General features: G+C 40.8%; 1 protein-coding gene across 3 annotated transcripts in view; it reads right to left on the reverse strand.

Moving 5' to 3' along the window:
* Window positions 1-18,020, reverse strand: part of LOC101467118 (C-terminal-binding protein 2) — a 94,332-nt gene extending 76,312 nt beyond the window's left edge. Inside the window, exon 1 of one of the 3 annotated variants that reach the window (XM_012921849.3) lies at window positions 17,640-18,020. The gene's annotated coding sequence lies outside the window, so the exon portion shown is untranslated. Of the gene's footprint in view, window positions 1-16,663; window positions 16,683-17,639 lie in introns of those variants that run through there. The other 2 variants (XM_012921850.4, XM_076887584.1) reach the window with 2 other exon arrangements.
* Between the last annotated feature and the right edge of the window lie 2,554 nt (window positions 18,021-20,574).

The raw sequence follows: 20,574 nt of genomic DNA on the forward strand, positions 1-20,574 counted from the left end.
ATAGCGGAGGCTTTCTGGTTTCCATTTGCAGCATGCTTGCTGTGTGGGTTGTACTGACCAATCACACTTGAGCAGTCTTTATTTACATTAAAGTAAGCAATTTGTACTTGTTCTTGGGCTTAAATGAGAATGCATTTGGTATTAACATACACATATTAGCTTTTTTTTAAAAACATTTTTTAATGTATCTGCCTTTGTCAACAATAAACTGTGAACAAAACAGCTTATATCCATCATATATCCTCTGACTAAACTGAAAACCCTGAAGCAGCCTTGAAAAAGTCAGTAAACTCGCTAATAGCTTTACAGACTGCCTTAATGCCAGTTAGCATAAACAACAAACAACCAGCCAAACTAGTGATAATTATTTTCCTGCCATTTGACCAATCCCCTGCCTGGTAATTAAAAGCCAGAATAGTAAATACTTTCAGTGATAACACTGGTGAAAATCAGCCTATCATAGCATCCACAAACAGTACCGTGCAAAAGTTTTGACTCACCTTTCTTTTTTTTAGATATTTTATTGGAAAAAATAGGAGCAGCAATTTATAGAAACATGTGCAAACATAGATGGAAATACAGCGTATATGGCAGAAATAGAGTTTGTATAATTCTAGAGGGCTTGAAAGTCTATCCATTATGCTTTTACTACAAAGGCAGTGAGTCTGGGTTCATTGTCATGCTGAAAAATTAAGCTGTTGCCAGTCAGACACATTGAAGATGGACCAAAATTTGACAGTACGTTTCTGTGTTCCATCAGTTTTTATGGCTGTAGACACTCCCTATTCTATCTCTCTCTCCTGACCTTCTCCATACATAAGGAGGATGATTTGTATATTGGAGATTATTTGTATCTGTCATCTGAAATGACCCAATAAAAAACAGAACATACTGTAACTCAGATGCATGCTTTAATTTCAAAACTACTGCAGTATTAACAGTGGCCCAGTAGAGGTCTTGTAGACAGAGTAGTATCACAGCTGAGCAGACAGTAGCATGCAGCGTTTGTTTTATCTTTATGATAAGATGCCAAATAGTTTGTTAGCATTAAACCTAATTAAAAGTCTCCTTAGCATTTCTAAGTATATAAAGTAAATTGGCATATTCATATTAATTTGTGCTTTATTGTTAAAATCAATATTGACTCCAAAAATCGAGTGTTTGATGGCGCCAATTAAAAGCTAAGACCCGAATGTTATCCATGCACGATTTTATATCATCTCAGTACAAATGCAGGCACGCTTTTTTCTCAGCCATTATAGCTCTACATGAGAGCAGAAAGAATACGAGGTACTGAGGCTGCTTAGTGCAGGTCATGGAAGCAAAGAGGACAATAGCCGCCTCTTAGGCACAGGTTAATTAAGCCATTCAGAGGGCGCCCGTTTTGAGCCTCTGCAGGTTAATTACAAAGCAATAATGACAGGCAGCCAAGTTGATGTTATGCAAAGCAGACTGGTTTAGAAAAGTTGCGCTGCAGTGAAAGCGTGCTTGTCAGACTTCCCATGTATCCACCTAACAGGTCGCTCCAAGTCAGGACTCGTGTAAAGTATCAGATTTTTCTGTGCATTTGTGACCCTCCTCAAATGAACTACTAACACACATTAGAGGATGTCAGTCTAATAAACAGGATGCCAAATTTAGAGTTTGTATTTGTTCATATTTTCAGCAAAAGCCACAAATTTGATGTTCAAGTTTTCAAGGAACATAAAAAAAGGCGGGGACATTCACTTCACAGCTGGAAAAACATGAACAAGAAGGTTAAAGTGGAATGGGTCACTCAGCTTGAGCATGTCAGACAGTCACAAATCAGCACAACAAATGGCAAAAAGTCAACAAAGCTGCTCTATCTTTGACACAGATGGAAACAACAAAGACGATGTGATGGGTTAAAATGATTTTTTAACAAATATATAGCTTATAAATATCTAATAAGGGTCTAACACTCACCTTTTGTAAACTTGAAAGGTGGCTTTAAAAATACTGGTGGGAGTTCAGGGTACTTACGACTGACTTCAACAGCAGCCCTAAAATAACTAATAAGAAAAGTTATTAAACTAACCTGAAACATATCTGGGCATACTGTGTGTCCACAAGAAAATACATAATCCACTGTTACCTAACATGTAAAAGAGTCCAAACAAAGGCAGAACGTGGTAAACAAGCCCGCGATACCACAACAACAAGGCAGTGTGGCTGCATTCCCAGCAGACTTACTACGAAGCAACAGACACTACTCGCTCCGACCAATCCCTGAGATCAACTCCTGGGTGGTACAACCAGGAATTGGGCCATTTGGTTTCCAAAAGCACCCAGTCCAGGCCCTAATGGAGCTGACTGATCACATTTCACAACAGGGCCAATGCAACCAGCAGAGCAGAACAAGGACCTGAACAAGGCAGAGCTAGTGGCCCAGAGCCCAGAGGCCCACTATAAAGACCAAAGGACACTGTGCTGCCTGCGGCCTGGAGAGCAGGGAGGGCAGGAAGGGACCCTAACTGCACACAAACCTCTTTCAGACACTGTAACTAGCTTTAAGTATTCATTTAAGTCACAGTTTTGCAGCTTGCAGAAATAAACTGTCACTGAATGTGTCTGTATCCAAACGCCCTTTGCGTAGACGTCATGCATGAGTATTGTCATGGGAAAAACGGGTTAATAAAAATACAAATTTGAAGATATGACATGACATATTCAGCATTGCCCTATCTTTTAATGGTCCAATTGTTTATCTCTTCCAAGCTGGACGATGCCACACCTCTCTGAAAACTTTCCATGCAAATCCATCCGGACCTTTTTTAATAATCCTGCTAAGAATCAGACAAAAAAACAAACACAACACAACAAAGAAAAAAAACACACAAACACACACTGAATCAGAAAAAACAAATATAACCGTAACAGCTCACAATGTGTGTATGATTTTATTTTAAGTATTTTAAGTATAAGAAATCATGGCATTCAGTGGCATTCAATTCAGTCTTGAGCTGCAACACAGTCAGAGCCAATGTGAGACAAAGTGGCTCTGAGACCAAAATGGCATGTTTACATAATAATTGCATATATAAAAAAGGTGGCTCCACTCAGCAGCACACGCAGAGAGAAAACAGCCAACAGATGCTCGGATGGACTCCTGCGCATACACGTGCTAGTATACACAAACTAACAACCTCATCAAAACTCTCATAATGTTTCCTCTTTGCAATTCTGACCATAGCAATAAACAATACAGGCAATTTCTGGAGAGGAGACACGCTTCTCAACAGTTACAAACTTTTACTGCGATATTTGAAACCATTAAAGTTTTTTTTTCGTCTTTTTGCCTTGCAATTGTTTCCCCATAAAATTAACAGACAAAATTCATTTACCAGCTTCCAACGCCGAAGCGACTCCCTTACAGCAGATAGCACGGAGTACACCTCTCGCTCAAAGATGACAAACACTGTTACCTTGACAGAATGCAAAGAGGAATTTCCCACTAGGAAGAAGAAATAAATTTTCAGTCACAGATAAGCAGATAACTGTCCTCAGCTGGAAGCTGACAGTCAGGCTGTTTTGTTTACCTAAGAAAATGGACTCACGGTGAACTTCAAATGAACCAGATCTAATGCAGACGCACCCACAGCAAGTTTATAACAGACAAGGTATGCTGAAAAATAATGGACGTCAATCATCCCAGCTAAAGAGGTCCACTAACACGCTGAAGCAGGTTGAGCTACATCAACAAACAGATTCTGTTATTTGTACACATAAAAAGAATATAATTGGAGGAAAAAAGGAAGCCCATTTATGTGGATTCAGGGCATGGAGGTCATAGCTTGGTAAACACAAGCCCCATTAAAACTTGTTTTTGCAATGAACTTTTGTTCTCTGGAGATGCTGTGTGAAGATTCATGAATGTTCACAACAATATATATAGTAAATTCATGGTTTAACAGCATTTATTAATTAAACAAGATAAACTGTGTACTTTCAGACAGTAAAGTACTTTTATTTGCTTGTCAAGTAAATAAGACACAGAAACTCCACAGCAATGCTATTTGTAAGAGAATTGTAAGACCTCAACCGACAATTACAAAGACTGGCATCCACAGACAGAATCACCAGGCATCCATCGTGAAGTTAATCCAGCCATCAGCCATGGTTTCATCCATATCGATGAGAGATATTCAATAGTTCTACTAAAATATTTACTCAGATCCATTTTTAGTTTATTGTCTTGTGATGTGTTTCTTATTATCTCAGATGCAGTATTTACATACATATCTGCAGCGAGTTGTCTGCCAGATGCAAAGACCAAACACGTGCTTTTTACATTTGGTGGTATCTCTGTGGTTAGGCTGTTGCAGAACCAAAAGAAGAAGGTGACCTAAGCTAAGATTCATGAGAACGTTATGAAGTATATTCATAAGAATGTACTACTGAGGTATCTGCACTGTCTGTAAAAACCCTGAAGGAGCTATAAGAAATAAACCTCATGAAAAGTCATTAGGAGGGTTTAAAGTTATTATTATTTAAAGTTGTTATTGCATTTAAATAGTAGCTGTTATGTCTGTTAAGTCTGAAATGCACTATTATTCAAACCCTTAATTGAAGTCTTTTTATTTAACAAGAAAAATAAGGATGAGGCATTACATAGAAAAAACAAACTGAAACCCTCCTACACTGCTTTAAGTGCTTTAAAGAAACTAAACACAAGAAATGCCAGATGACAATTTCAACATCAGATACGCTGCATGTACTTTCAAGATTATCTAGTAATAAGATGTGAAGCTGAATAAGGTCACAGAAAAAATAACTAAGAAACAAAGAAAACAAAACAAGTCTTCAAATCTTCTGACAATACCAAATCATTCATTCACAGTGTCATAAGAACTATGTTTGATTGTAAATGCAATTTGCATAGATAAAGTGCTCTTACTCATACATTAAAAATTAATACCAGGGAAAACAGCAAAACCTTCATCTTGCATTCACTGTTGCATCTTTTATCAATTTAGTACACTTTTATTCAGAGTTGGTCCAATATGAGCTTATTCTGGCTATTGCTAGCAAATTAAAGTTACGCTATCTGGACACAACTATTCATCACCAATGGGAACATATGCTATGAAGTTCCCCGTGCACAGTTTTTGTGCTGATGTTAACACCAGAAAAGGTTTCAAACCTTGCAGTTATTCAGTCAGCAGCGTGTTGGCAACTTTGACGCACCACACCCTTCAGCGCTTACAGACCCCAATCTGTAACTTTGCGTCTGAGTTGCTGTGGTTGCTAAAGGCTTCGACTTTGCAATAATACCACTCACAGTTGACTTATTTATATTTACTTATTACAACGATGGCATCCTTTTATAGTACCACACTTAAATTCAGTAAGCTCTTCAAAACTATTTTTTCACAAATGTTCCTAAAGGCAGACTGAATGGCTCGGTGCTTGATCTTATACACCTGTAGCAGCTGGACTGAAGGATAGAGATCTATCCGCTGCAATTTTCTTTTCAGTTCGAAGCACTATAACTGACAGCATATACAAAGAAAACCCAACTTTTCTTCAGTTCTAATGGTTTTCATGATAAAAGAAATGATTCAACTTTACAATTTCCCACACACTGCAGTAAGTTGCAGGATCTACTCTCACTTACATAATTGAAAATAAAACTAGCTGTACACCCGACTTTACCTGACATATTTTAGCTTAACAAACAAAAGCAGGTACAACAGTTATTTGCATTGACATTGACCCTGTTTTGACCCATCTCCGCAATTTTCCTTGCAACTGCATTGGTCTTTTCACTGCTTATACCAAGGCTCATATTGAGCTTTGGCTACTTCAGATTTAGCCACTTTCCTTTTGCTATCATGTTCAAACTGGGCATGTTCAATTGGGTGAGGGTGTTTAAGTCTCTCAATAAGGTTGCTTCATGGCTACAGCACACAAACAATATGTTAGCATATAGCCGTAACTGTGTGAGCAGCTATTTTCTGCATGAAAACGACATGCATGAAACAGACCAGCTCATAATTGGACATATGTGAGACTCACCAGGCAATCTGGGCCAAGCACACGGAAAATCGGCCGATCCCGACCCCTGGCCGGTCGATCAGTGCATCTTTACCAAAAAACACCAGAATTCGCAAATAAAGTAAAAACTGTTGATTTTACTTAATATATAACTAGAATTCTGTTAACATGATACAAGATATTTGAGGCATTTCCTGCACCAAAGCAAGCATAGCAAAGACACAAGAATGTAAACAACAAATTAATGCTTTGCAGCCAGTCACTGTTTTAGGCGAGAAAATTATGACAGGGCTTAGTCACCAGCTGTCATCCTTTATGTTGTCTTTTTGCCTCCTTAATTGCATACTTTATGCTCCCATCATAAAAATTACATAAAACACTAATTTAGATTAGTATGGCCTTAGTATTTCATAGCAGGAGACACTCAAATCTACGCCATCTAATCCAAGTGGGAACAGTAGGAGGCGTTCTTTCTAGAACAGGAAGCAATGACCCGTGATGGTGGAGGTGCCACTCTCTGTAGGAAGTCGCACATTTTCTTTTTCCTCCTTAGCCTTACCTCCTAGTGATTAGAGGAACATCTGCAAACACCGACAGTCCTCTCTGCTTCCCTCTTCATATTTTACACAAGCAAACTCCAGGAATCATTACCCAACATGAGCTCATCATTAGCACATTCATAATTCAGTGTAATGGATTATGTAATTGCTCCATTAATCACGGGAGCCACCCCAGCATACTTTCCTATGCGTTAGTTTAATTATGGGCAATGCTTCTGTTAAAACAGGTTCTGTTTGCAGTAGCTGATTCGAAAAGTCTATTTTCTACTGTGGGAACTTGTGCAGGCTGCAGTTTAGAGACAGCATAGAGTTCTTGTGGTACGCCCGCAGACAGCTCTTCAATAAAATGTGTCATGGCAGGAGGACACAATGAAAAAGTAGGCAAAAGGGCACATGCCTTTCAGGAAAGCAGTTGTCAAACTCAGGCATCACTTAAGTCACATAATTTACTGGCTTTTGCAACCTGTGTGATAAATATTCCAGTTATACACGACGGCTGGAAGTGTCTGAAAAAGATTAAGACACGTAGACATGGAGGTACTTGTCATCTGATTCCAGCAGCTGGCATGACTTGTGAGGACTTAATCCAACAGTGTCATCAGCTATTTGTCAAGGAAAAGAGATAGGGGGCTCTGCATTCCCTCCTCTGTACTATTGTTGGAATCTCAATGTGAAAGTCTGGCTACAGTCCTTTAGTTTGAGTGACATTTGGCTATCATCACCGAGGGACACTTGGTGTATTTCGGTCATCTCATCCTTATTAAAAAGGTCAGTGACAGGCAGAGCTCCCTGTGCACTCGTAAGTGCGCTGAGGGCTGACAAGAAGTAACAGCCTTTGTTGGGGGGAAAAAAACTGCTGTTACATAACAGAAATCACTCTGGATATACAGAAACTGCAGCATACTTATCAGTTATTTTCCTTGTGTGCTTTCTTCCCCCAGATTGTACTCGCAGTGATGTCTTTCTTACTTTTGCTTTGTTTCTGCACTTGCAGAGAGAGCGCAAGAGTCGGAAAATTAATATGTATTTTATACTGCTGCATATATGGTCCAGAATAAACCTCCAGTCTAAATAGGACCTGAGTGACTGGTCCTTCAGTCACTACCTACACAAAACAAACAACTAAATGGTTTGTGGTTACTGTCAAGATGCTGGCAAAGCTTCACAAGGCATAAAGCCTCCTGCCAATAACACCGCCTGAGCCAAACAGAAAGACGGTGAGAAACACACACAGAATAAAAGATGGCAAGAAATGTTTTTCCATTGTGAGGAATACACATGTAATGCTTGCGGGGGAAAAAAGAAGCTTAGGCATTCACCTTGCTGAACTGACATTTAAATAAGCAGGAGCCATTTTCTTCATCAATCTCTGCATCCCTCCCCTTTCTCCTGCTCCCTCCGTGCCACTGTAATTTGAAGCTGTCACAAACAAATCCCTCTCGCAGACCTTTCCAAATGTCAGGTTTTCGTCAAGCTCCATGACGGCCTTCAAGAATCAGACCCGCGGAAACTTTTGTCAAGAAAAAAAGAAAAAAAACAACAGAAAAAAGAAGCAGCAGAGTTCAAGTACGTATGCATATTTATGGGCATTCACAAATTCACTCCTCGCAGAGTTACCAGAGCAGGGATGGGACAGAGCTACTGATCTGACAGTCACTTGACTCCACATTTTACAAGTATTGCTCGGGTTTTGTGCTCGTTCTGTGTCACAGTTGAGAAAATACTAGGATTTTATTTTTTTTTTCCTCAGGCCAGCGGGGTTTTTCCTGGCTCACAATGTGCCCTTGGTGGGTGACTATACGTGGTATTTGCCCTGCAATGAATCTGTGTTATGTGATAGAAATATATGCATTTCTCTTTTTTGTAACTTTTCTACATGATAAGACAAAATGATCCGAGGTCTGTCTTTTGCAGAGATTATTAAAATAGCTGAGTCTTTTGTCCTCTTTGTCAACCACTTCTAATTTCTCACCAGGGAAGGCTTTTTAATATCTGGAATTTTGGTACCTTTGCCCTTTAAAGGCTCGGAATCGTATTATTATTTTTTATTAACTTTTTAAAAATTCATTCAAATTTTTTGGAAACAATGATAGGGGGGCAAAAAGGCAGTTTTGACTCCAGTCTCCAGTGGCTACGCTAGAAGCCCAGAAAAATATGTGATTACCCTCAGAGACTAAGTCTTACATGTGTATAAAAGCACATGTGCACTGCATGCCATTTAGGAAAAGTAGAAAAAAGAAAATATTTAGAAACAATTCCCCAAATCCCATAATAAAAATAATAATAACCATGTAATTACACATCGCTGAAGCTTCTTTTCAGCAACTGACCAAAACTAAACAAAATGGGGAGGTTGGACAATCTTCATAAAGCCTGCAGTTTGTTCAGGGTCAAAACATTTGGAGGAAATACAAGAAAAAAGTAACAAAAAATACTTCCTTCAATAACAGACAGACATTGCACAGAAAGCTTGGCACAGGTCAGCGTCAATTCAGCAACTATATATTCAAACTGCATCATTTTAATAACCTCTGACACAAAGAAAGTTAACAAGAAACTGTTATCAGAGCGTGCGAATGTGCGAGAATGAAATGAGGGGAGAGCAAGACGAGCTAATCAGCTCTCGCTCTTCAGTGGCATTTCACGAACTCTCTGCTAGTAGTTCAACGTGCACAAAATGAACCCCGTCATCAATAAGTGAGCACGCTGATATAGCACGAGTAGATCCAGGCTCCTTCGCCATGAGATGGGAGGAACATCCTATAGTAAAAAAAAATGGTAAATAAATTTTGAAGATGAACTGCTTAAGGGATAAAAAGTAGCTTCTTTGAATATGGTCATAGTAAAAAAAAAAAAAGAAAATCTAGAAAGGAAAAGAAAATTACCCTCCCAGCATGAGTTTCTGGTATAGCCCGAACTGTAACATCTGCCTTTCTTAAGACATAGATCCTACCTATGAAAAAAGCTCCCCTTTCACAGCAGCATGTGCAAGATGCTGAGCAAGTAGTGGTGATGGACAGCAACAAGGACTTAAGAGAGGTTAGAGCAGGCAAAGACGAGAGGGGAAAAAAATCTTTCTTTTCACTGTCAAGACGTTTTACTGCCATCTTCTAATCTATGCAATTGCAGTTGCACATTGTGTCAACATGTCCAGAAGGCCAGGCTGGTTTGGGATTTTTTTTTCTGCCACCCACCCCACTCCTAAATTTTTCCTCTTCGTTGCCTTGCATCAGGCACAGGATCTGAGGCTTTAATATGGTTGCCAGTGAGGCAACAGCCATTTAATAACAATGCAATAGTTCCTCACAGCAGTAGTCCAGTGTCGCTCATACACCCCGCCGGGTGCAGATGGTACATTGTCTGTGATTTACGAAAACATTCTCCTTTCAGAGATGTTTTTCCTTTCTCCCCAACACATCCGCTGCACCTTTTGTCAGCAATATTTAAGTCTCTTCTTGATAGAAACAACACACTTTTTGTCTGAAGCCCATGAAGTCATATTTCGTAACAGGTCAGCTAAAGTGGCTACCCCCAGAGGTGATGTGAGAGTGCATGTTTGTGTGTGCATGTCTGTGTGTGTGAGAGTGTATGGTTTAGTGGGAAGCCTCTCACATTTGCCTCAAAGCCTCCCGCAGTGGGGGACATCTGGAGGAGGCGTTGCCGAGTAAACAGAGAAAAGAAGAAGAGTTCAGGCCTGAAATATCATCCTACAAGGACGGAGCTGGCTTTCATTAACATACAAAGGGGGGAGAAACGGTGGTGGAGATTTATTCAAATCAAAATGGCTAATGTTGCCATAAGCCAGTCACCTTGCCAACTTACCCTAAAACTCATTCTTTTTATCAGTGCCCCTTCCCCTGACTCACTGCTGAGAGCAATTAGGGCAAAATTTGATGAAAATGACCAGTAATTCAGTGTAAAGAAAAAAGCTTCCAAGTAACCATTTCACAAGGTAGATGTTCATTATGAGCCAGCAGGAAAGAGCCTCCTCTTAATAGAGTGCCAGCCATAAACATCCCTCATCATCACCGGGCCTGCCATTTGATCTCACCTCTGGGGATTCTGTGCTGGGCAGCTTCATTCATTTCTTCTGTGTTTCACTGTCTGTTTACTCAGTAATGGACTCTGCCCAGAGAGTTGTTAAGGGGAACAAAGTGAAAGTGCCCGACACTCTGCTGTGGCGGTGATTAACGACTGAATTAGAAAACAACTCCGGGTCACCTTCTTTAACATTGTGATGGATGATCTCTTGCGAGAATTTGATAGCAATTGTTATAGGTGTGCCAGAATCTGGATCACAGGCGGGGCAAAGCGACGGTACGTTTACAGTGCGGATCAACTTTTCCACGAATCTGCGAGCGGTAAACACTGTGCTGTAATTAACAGCTAAATGCAATAAAACGAGGCTTTCATAGTAAGCACCTCACTGATGAGGGTGCATGCAATTGTGTCCACCACTGTCTGTAAAGCTTTAGTTAGTGTTGCCCTACTTCAGCTGTGTATATGCCATCTCGCCTGTCACAGGCAGTTTACAAGACTGGGAACGAGGGTTGCCATCTGTCCCACCTCTATGGGGTGCACAGAGGGACGTTTTGCACAGTTTTGGCATGCCTGACTTCCCCTAATGCTGCACAAATGTTTAGAGACATTACATAAGCAATGAGACCTCCACTAGCATGGGGGAGGGGTGGGGGTGTGGAGATGGATATGTGCATTAGAGGACAAGAAAAAAGCCAAAGAGGAAACAAGATAAGAAAGTGTGAGACAGCAGCCCTGGTCTTTTCATTCTTCTTACCAACTGCACTTTCAGACATATAATAGCGCTACAGGGCTACATTGGCGTTGCTATAGGGTGTATGTGAAGGGTAAATATGAATAAGTGCAGTTTGAAGGCATTTGAAATGCCAATACCTCACATGGGGTGTTTTTCATACCATCAAAGCACAGCTGCAATACTTTATACCACAAAGTATCTGGTAAGTGACGTGTTCTACTGTGTTTGATAAAAGCAGTGTGTTGCAAGATGTTGAAATGCACTGTCTCAAAAGCGGGGGCAAAAACAGTTTGTTTCAGAGATCCTACAAACAAAAGCTTCTTAATTTCCCTAATATGTTAAATGCATCAGCCAGCGCCCTATAATAGCATCAGCAACAATTCCCTAAAATTAGGGGGGTGAATGCTTAAGGATAGATCAAAAGATCAGATCTAATTCTTTATCTGACTGTAGCTGAACTTGGAGAGGTAAAAAAAAAAACTCACACAAACAACAAAAAACAAAATTCACTGGTGATACTGACGCCACTTACATTTATATTTTGCAGGAAATTGAGAAGGAGAGGAACAGCAACTTGATGCACAGACCACTGAGCGCACCCCTGCCAAGGAGAGGTTTAAAATACTACAACATGTTGCAACAGACAGCCTAAACTCGCTGTTCCCTACTCATTTTACAGCTCATTATACTCACTGCCCTCACTGAAAGCTACCTAAGGAGAGACTGGGAAAGAAATGCCCAGCTATCCACACGTTAAATTTACTCAACCCACATCCGAACTATACACAGTCCACACAGGTGTACTGAGCTGCGTCTTTCACCTCGAGCATCTTTTGTCCGCACAGTGTATCACATTTACATCCCAATTTAGAGAATGACCCACATGCTGCTGATTCCATTTGGACAGAAATCTTAATCTAAGTACCAAAACTGAGCAGCCCCAGTGTTGATGTACTTCAATCACTGATGTTGCAGCATGGCAGTAATGAGATGGTGCTACTTACCCTCACCCACCCACTCACCCACCAGTATTACACCTCAAACACTCCCTGCAGTGACCTCAGTTGCTGATTTTATCACTTCCTTATATTGCAAACGTACTTCAAGTTTATCTGTGTTAATGGTGCCATATGAAATGTGTACATATCTATAAAGACATCTGTATGTATAAGATGAGGCAATGCAATACAGTTTCATTAACTGGGCTGATATACAGATACACACGGCTAAGCTGCAGATGCTGTGTGATAAAGTGTTGGGTACAGCATGCTTCTTAGGCCGACTCGCTGCTGTTCTCATGGTGGTCCCCCTTCCTTCGTAGCCTGCCCTGCAATTGATAACGTCCACTAATTTTTGTTTTTCGGGAACCAGCGCCCATCGTGTGATTGCGCTTTTTTGGGTGTGTGTTCTGTTATTTTATATTTAAGCATATGTCTGTCTGTGGTTGTGCGTGCTAGCATGTGTGAGAGAAAGCTCATTTTCTCTGCCGCGCACCAAAGGAATAACCTCTGAATTAGTATTCAGTAATGAGACAGGGTGTGGGAATGATGGTGAATTTGTAAGCACGCACCATCTTCCCTAATTCCATTTAGGAGTCCTGTAAACACTTATAAATGCAGCAGATAGTTACAGCAGCACCCCCCCTGTCCTCCCCTCCTGCTTTCAGCTCTCATCAGGCTCGCACATCTCCAAAGAAACCAAGGGCAGGAGAGGAGGAGATACTGCAAATCACATTATGGGACATGAAATTAATCCAGCCTCCCCAAACATTTGGCCTTCACACAGTTTAACCTTGAAACTGCTTTTTACTTCCTTGCATGAAGACTTTATAAAAAACCCCTCTGTCACATCCAAGAGAGCAAGCCTGACATTACAACAATGGCGCTGCCGAGGTAATAATTCAATAGGATCCTTCACCGTGCTGATGATATGTTGTAATTTCATTTCACTTACGTCTGTTTCATATTGTAATACACAATTGAGTAGGGGCACTTTACGTCCCAAAAGACCACTTCCTCCTAAGATAATAAAAGCCTTTTGTGCTTGCCTTTGAGAAATCCTTGGTGGATTATGTGAGTGCAGATTTGGGAGCACATCAATTAATATGCATTAAACGAAAGTGTATTAAGTTATGAAAAAATAATTAATAACTCTAATTGCTGTAGTGCTGCTTTGCCAAATGACTCATACCTTAATGCTAACAAGATGGTCTCTGACACGGCCAACAGGGGCCAAAGTACAAGCGCTGCGTGACCTTTTGCACTGCTGAAAGACAATGCACCTACACTTTATTACACGGGCACATCGCTCTCCCCTGATACTAATGTAGAGTGGTGCAAGGTAAAAGCACAGAGTGGCTGTTGCAGTGCATCCACTCCAATAACAGCAGGGAAAAAAAACTGCCAGCCAACTCAGAAGCCACATGAGGTTCAGCCTTACTAGTTTCAGTCAGAATAAAATACATCTGTTTGTGTTAGCGAATACTGTAGATCTCTTATGCACACCCTATCGCTGGATCTTGTCCCTTTGTATAGTACAGAGAATAGTGCTGGCACAGGGTTCCACTTTCCCCGTTACCACGAAAAAGACATCCACAGCTCTAATTATCCTTTACCCCTGTGTAGCTCTGGAGAACACAACTGCTGCTACTGTCAATGAAATTATAGGAAAGGGTGGGGGTGGGGGTTGGTTAGCGATGATAGTCCCCCTCTAACCACACCCACACTGAACACACGCGCTCTTCAATGTGCGTAAAAGTGAAGACTCACAATGCCTTAAGAGAAAAAGCAAAGAAATGGGAATGACAAGTAAACTATTTCTTTGAGATATCTTTTCAATACAGCATTTCTACAGGTGAGAGGAGTTTTCAAAGCATGAGATAGTACCTCTTGCTGAGTAATGACATCTCTTGTTGCCGTGAGTAGCAAAGACCTTGTTTCCAAGTTCTCTGCTTTGACCAAGAGCAATCTGGGGCCGGATTTACCGTCTCGATCAGTTTCTACGGCCACGTTTTTCACAGCAGAAAAAGTAAACATTAAAAACACTATCCCAGCTTTCAGCTAAATCAATCTTCACTTTGCTTGGAAATAATGAGCAGGTTGAGCGAGCTTCAAATGAACACCGTTGCTCCCGGGCTCGTCAGCTCTACGCAGTCACATCACACAGGCACTTTTGAGGAACGCAGGAAAAAAAAGACGACTAGTCTTAGCCTTCAGAGACCAATTAAAACACATATTCAAATTGACCTAAAAGAAGCGTAATAAGGCATTCGTTTAGGGTGCTGTCCCATACCCATGGTTTCACCCGTTTTTAGATACACTGCAATTGTTTTCAACCCTGACAAACAAATAATCTCACCAGAGTGGAAAACTGAAAAAAAACCCTCTCCCATCTCATCTCTGCAGGATCAAAGACTACATCGAGATGTAGCGAGCACGTAATTTTCACACAACATGCACACAGGCTCATTCAAAGGACATGAAGGCAGAATTTACCAGCTCTGTATGCACAGCATGCATACATTAGTTGATTCTTATTAAAGCCCACAGTGAACATTAGATCAGCATCATTACTATCTACAAAGAAAATACACTGAAAATAGACATCTTGTTAGCTTCACAATTCAGCAAATATGGGAATTACACAGCATGGTGTATTAAATGCTACACGTGTCACTATAGCACTGAGCAAGGCAGCTGCAAATAATCAGTTGTTTTATCTACTAAAGGTCAAAATAAAGAAAAATGCCAAATGCAACTTTCCAGCACTTCAAAATGTTTCCCTCCACCCAAAACCAAACACATTCCATTCAAAGAAGGTTTAAAACAGTGAAAGAGTGACATTTTCAGGGAAATTTTCTTCCAGTCTACTAATTAATTAAAGCAATAGAACCTATTAAGAAAACAAACTTGAAATGGAAATGAGACATTCAGGCAGCTCTTCAGCCAGTCAGAATTTTAACCATGACATATTTGGCAGCACAGCCCAGCGGGCAGGCTACGCAGCAACTCTAAAACATGCTCCCTCTCCCTTCCACAGCACTTCTTGGGAAGCCGCTCTCATAAATCCCTTCTAATGGTTGCTGGCGAGGGAACTTTTTAACACAGAACTTAGCAGCCACTGTTATTCACCCATATAGCGAGAGTCTTGGGATGATGGATGGTAATAAATATTGCACGGGGCTAACAGAGGTCCCCTCAGAGACGTTCAATTGCCTTGAGTGATAGGGTGCTGCTCGGCAACACAGGAGAGGATGGCAGAGGGCAGGCTCTTCACGGGGTCGGCTAACTGAGTCTGTTCAATTTCCTCTGTGGAAACATGACAGGTCCCATTCTAAATGATAACACTGACTCACAGTGTGGGAAGGTGAGCCTAACAAAGGGTGCCTTCTGCAAAAAAATATGTATCTTAACGTATGTGTAGCGATTTTATTGGTTATGAATGAGGAATTGATCCACTGTGGACCAGGAGTAATTGTGAATGTAGAATACCGCTCTGTGTTAGGAGCTCTTTCCTGCTGCACTTTTGCAGTTTATCGTTTTTTTCCTGACAAGGGAGCTCTGTTGAGCTGATCTGCCCACCATCTTAACTGCTTCCTTGACAATGGCTGACAACGGAGCAGATGTCCAAGCTGCACACATCTGTAACAGTCTGATATTCCTTAAGGCGCACACGCCCCCCTCCCTTCTCAGTCAATACATGCACAGACAAAGAGGTCACCTCTTATTTAGCTTGCAGTGATCCAATTATTTACTTTGATTATATCAAGATTATACTTTTTCTTTTGGTGTGGGTGCTGGATGGAAATTATCTTAGTTGACAAGAATTAATTACTGACGATGATGTTTTTAATGATGAGCGATAAGGAATTGGGATAACCCCGGTTCTTCATTAATCCAACACGTGTCCTGTTGTCATATTTTCAGAGTAATCAGTGAATTAATTAGTCCAATAATATGTAAGAATACTTTAGTGGGTGTAATTAACAAGTTAACACAAGGCAATTAGCAGCTCATTTATACGCTGCCTGCACCTAAAGGTGGCTGTAAACAGAGGAAGCACTTTCTTTACTACTTTTTTTAAAGTTTACCCAACCAGAAGTGATACTTTATTCCAGCTGCAAATAACAGCTCAGCAATTAAAATAATATACACTCACCTCTATGTAAAATACAGCTAACTGATTAAGAGCAGGGACTACAGAAAACAGCTCATTATTCTCCTCTAGCGGTTTTCAAGTCACATCGTCTATGGGATCAAGAGAACGCCATCCACTTAACAACTGTTAAGTTAATCAGTTTCTAAAATCTTACTTTTATTTGGCAAACTGCACCTCTGCAGCTCCACACTAAACCACCAAATCCTTTCAGGTGAGTTTCCTCGGGGCAAAATGTCATCAGATGCAGGTGTTTGATCTTCTATCTATTTGCGGGGCCCTGCAATTCAAAAAAAAAGTTTAAGGGGCCCTCTGATCCTCCGTAACCATGCGTAACAGCTTATTGCAAAGCGTCTCCAAAAGAGGTCTTAAAATGTGTGCAAGGACACAAACACGTGAATGGTCAGTGACATTGTGATGCAGCAAATGTACTCCTGTTGGGATGACTTGTGTGCGTGCGTTTTGCGTGTGCGTTTCTCTTTCTTTCCTTTTTCTTTTTTGTTTTAAGAGACACAGACTGAGCAGCGAGGAGCGCTGAAGATTACACAGGATGACGTCTTCTACAACACTATTATGCCTACAAAAACTCAGTCATTCGGATCAAGCATGGGGTATTAGAGGATTTATGAGCAAATAGTCTCGCTGGAAAGCACAACACAGCCTGTACAACTCCACAGCCATTCAACAGACACTCTACTAATGCACTTCCTATTTTCTTTTAACCGACACGCACTCCGTGAGGGGTCTGGCTGTGTGCAAAAACAATACACTCCGCATGCCTTTGCCGAACAGCTACCTTTCGCCATGTAAAGGTGAGGAACGTAAATGTCAACACTGTAAGGAGGGAAACGCGGTCCGGTCGTGTCCACATTTGACACAGCGTGCTATATACGTGGTCAGAAATAATTTCCCTCCCGTGTGTACAACCCACCCCGACCGACCATTCCCCCATCTTCATGGCGCAGTAAGGTGGACACACATGGTCAGAGCCGTATGCGGACCCGAAACCCAACGGCGGCCAACTCTCTTTTGAACCCCCCTCCTCACCACCAACACCACCATCCCTCCTCCAAAACTGAATTACACGAGTTAAATCTGCACGGCTGGTGTTGCTTCTGTAAATGCAGTCTTACCTGGATGAATGGTATCAGATAGCAAGTTGAGAAGCCGACTTTTTTTTTTTTTTTTTTTAGGCACACGTCGGCGGCAGCATCATCCGCTTCGGGGACACGAAATAAGATTTGGAGTAATTCTGATTCCACCTTATTATTAATCCTCCGCGCGCTGCACGAGCGGCTTCTCTCGCGGGCTCTCTCTCTCCCCCCTCTCTTTTTCTCTTTTAGGGGCAGGCGAGAAGAAACAACCGGATAGAGAGGAGTGATAGCCGAGCAGGGAACGAGCTACAATGTGTTGAAGCGAGTCCTTGTTTATTCAAATACGACGGAGCATAAACGCCGAGTAGGTGTCTAACTGCTTCTCTGCTTTATTTTACCTCTCTCTCTCTTTCTCTCTCTCTTTGGCTGTAGTCACACTATGTCTAACTCTCTTTTTTATAAAGGCGGGGTCTTGGGTCGTTTAAACCAATGACATAAACCAAGAAGAAGAAGAAGAAGAACACCCCCACCACCACCACCACCACCACAAACACACACACACACACACACACACCACCGTCTCTCCCCCCCTCTCTCTCTCTGTTACACACACACCTTCCTCTACCGCGGTGAGCATAAATGATGCGGTCATTTTTGGTTTCTTCCTCTGGAATGACCGCATCTCTCTCTCTCTTTTTAAAAGAGTTTTTAAAACTGAGATAGTTTTAGTTTCAGGTGAGGAGTGCTTTTCTTGGGGAATGCCTTTTTTTTTTAAATTGTGATGCTCAGAGCATTGAAGATAAGTTCAAGAACTCTTAAAAGTTAACTATCTGATGTATTGCTATATGTGGCTTTTTTGTCAAACTTCTGCTTCTCAGTTCTTAAAAACTGTACCACCTATTATTATTTTTTTTTTTTTATCACTGTGTTGAGGCTATATTGTTTTTAAGTATAGTTCAGTTTCTCTGAGCTCATTGTTTTGGTTCCGTGGCCTGCTGTTATTATTTTTCTTTTTTTTAAAAAAGATGATTTCACCTTTTATATAAATCACAGTAGAGTGCTAGTCAATTCAATGCATGTTTAGTTTTATAGTACCAAATCATATGATCAATAATATAATGCAATCTTTCAAGCTTCGGCTCAAAACTAAAATCTGACTCTGTTCTGCACCTTGTCTTTTATCCTGTCTTTATGAGCCTGGTTCTGCAAGGGATTTCTTCTTGTTGAAAGGGAGATTTTTCTTCCCACTGTCACCAAGTGCTTACCCAAAAGGTTGTTTTTTGGAGTTTTCTCTTTATTATTGAGAAATTACAATATAAAACACCTTGAGGTGACTGTTGTTTTGATTTGGCGTTATATGAATAAGACTGAATTAAATTGCTCTACCCTGCATTTTCTAAGATGATTCCTTAGAAGCAAGCACTTTGCGACAGTGGTAAGGAAAAAAACTCTCTTTTAACAGGAACAAACCTCTGTCCTGCAAAAGTCTGAACCAATAGTAGAATAAGAAAGGGGTGGTTCAGGGTTCAGGGTCACCTGATCCGGCTTTAAGTATAGTTGCAGTAGCTAAAATTAAGCAATAGGAATAGGGCATTGACCAATGGGATCAAATCAAACATATTGGAATCATAATCTTAATCACTTAACAGCACCACCACAACACTTTCATCTCACTGCTCTGATCAGCGTTGTTTGGTGCACCACTCAGCCTTTTTCATTGAAAAGTTACAATAAAATCCCTGTAAAATTCCTGTCTTTCGCCAAATGGCAGAGAAAACCAGCATCTAGCCAATCATGAATAGTTTAGGAAGTTCTTTGCCTTTTATCTTCATTTTAAATCGCTGGCACGTCAAATCTCAAATACTTGGCGTTAACTGTAAAATATGCCATAGCAGTCAGTTCTGGCTGTTGGTCTGCCAGTGTTGCCTGAGAGCCAGATTATCTGTGTGTGGTCCAAATTTCAACTAGATGCGATGTCTGAGTGCACCGACCCCGACTTCCACTAACATGGATGACAAAATGTTGCATGCCTGTCACATAAATTCTACCCAACTTCATAGGGTGATAAAAATTTTACAAGCAAATATGTCAAAATTATTCTTTCTTTCTCTCCATACAATGCTACCACACAGAATTATGAATGTACCAGCAGTGCTTTAGTCTGCAGTCAATGTATAATTTATGGAATTGCTTTAACATACTACTAAGATGTTATAGGAGACTGTACAAGGCTGTGATATTTGTGTTTCACCCCATTACATTGTACCGATGATTAATGGTGCTCTTTAGTATGGATCACTGTGGGATGCTGCTGACTGAAAGCTCATAAAACAGCACAGCCAAGTGAGTAAAAGGTGAAGGAAGGGTAAACCTTGTAGATCTAAGGAGAGACACACTTAGATTTTTTTATGTTCGCTCTGTGTAGAGGGAGCGTTTTTACAGAAAAGGAGTTGTACAAATCTCAACAACCCAATATTGATTATGTTAGGAGTTCCTTTGCTTTCTCTAAAGTGATTATTCTGCAAGTAGTGCCATGGCTTTTGTAAAGGCAGAGAATTTAATTTAGTCCTAGACATGGTTTAACTGTGCTGTACACTGGACTCACCCATGCTCAATTGATTTGACAAGAATATACAGCAAAGAGCACGTCCCCAGTTTTTTTGTGAAAGCGTGGGGCGCATGGAGGACAGCACATGATTGATTTTTACTATCTTTTTTTTTGGAACTTGTTGCACAAACGACACACATTGATTCATATGATTAAACCATGAAGAGGTTGCCTCTGATAAACATTTTGAACGCTGCTACAGATTCAAGAAACCACAATGCATTTCTATATCTCATTCTCAATCTCATTACATTACAGAGCAAGCCATTTTTTTTTAACTTTCTTATTGCTCTATTCTGCCTGACCTCCCTTCTCTATTGGTCTCTCCATCAGTGATTGCCCACCTTTTGTCAGAACACTGGCTAT

Source organism: Maylandia zebra, linkage group LG8, assembly GCF_041146795.1.
Source record: "Maylandia zebra isolate NMK-2024a linkage group LG8, Mzebra_GT3a, whole genome shotgun sequence".
In the NCBI taxonomy this organism is placed as follows: domain Eukaryota; kingdom Metazoa; phylum Chordata; class Actinopteri; order Cichliformes; family Cichlidae; genus Maylandia; species Maylandia zebra.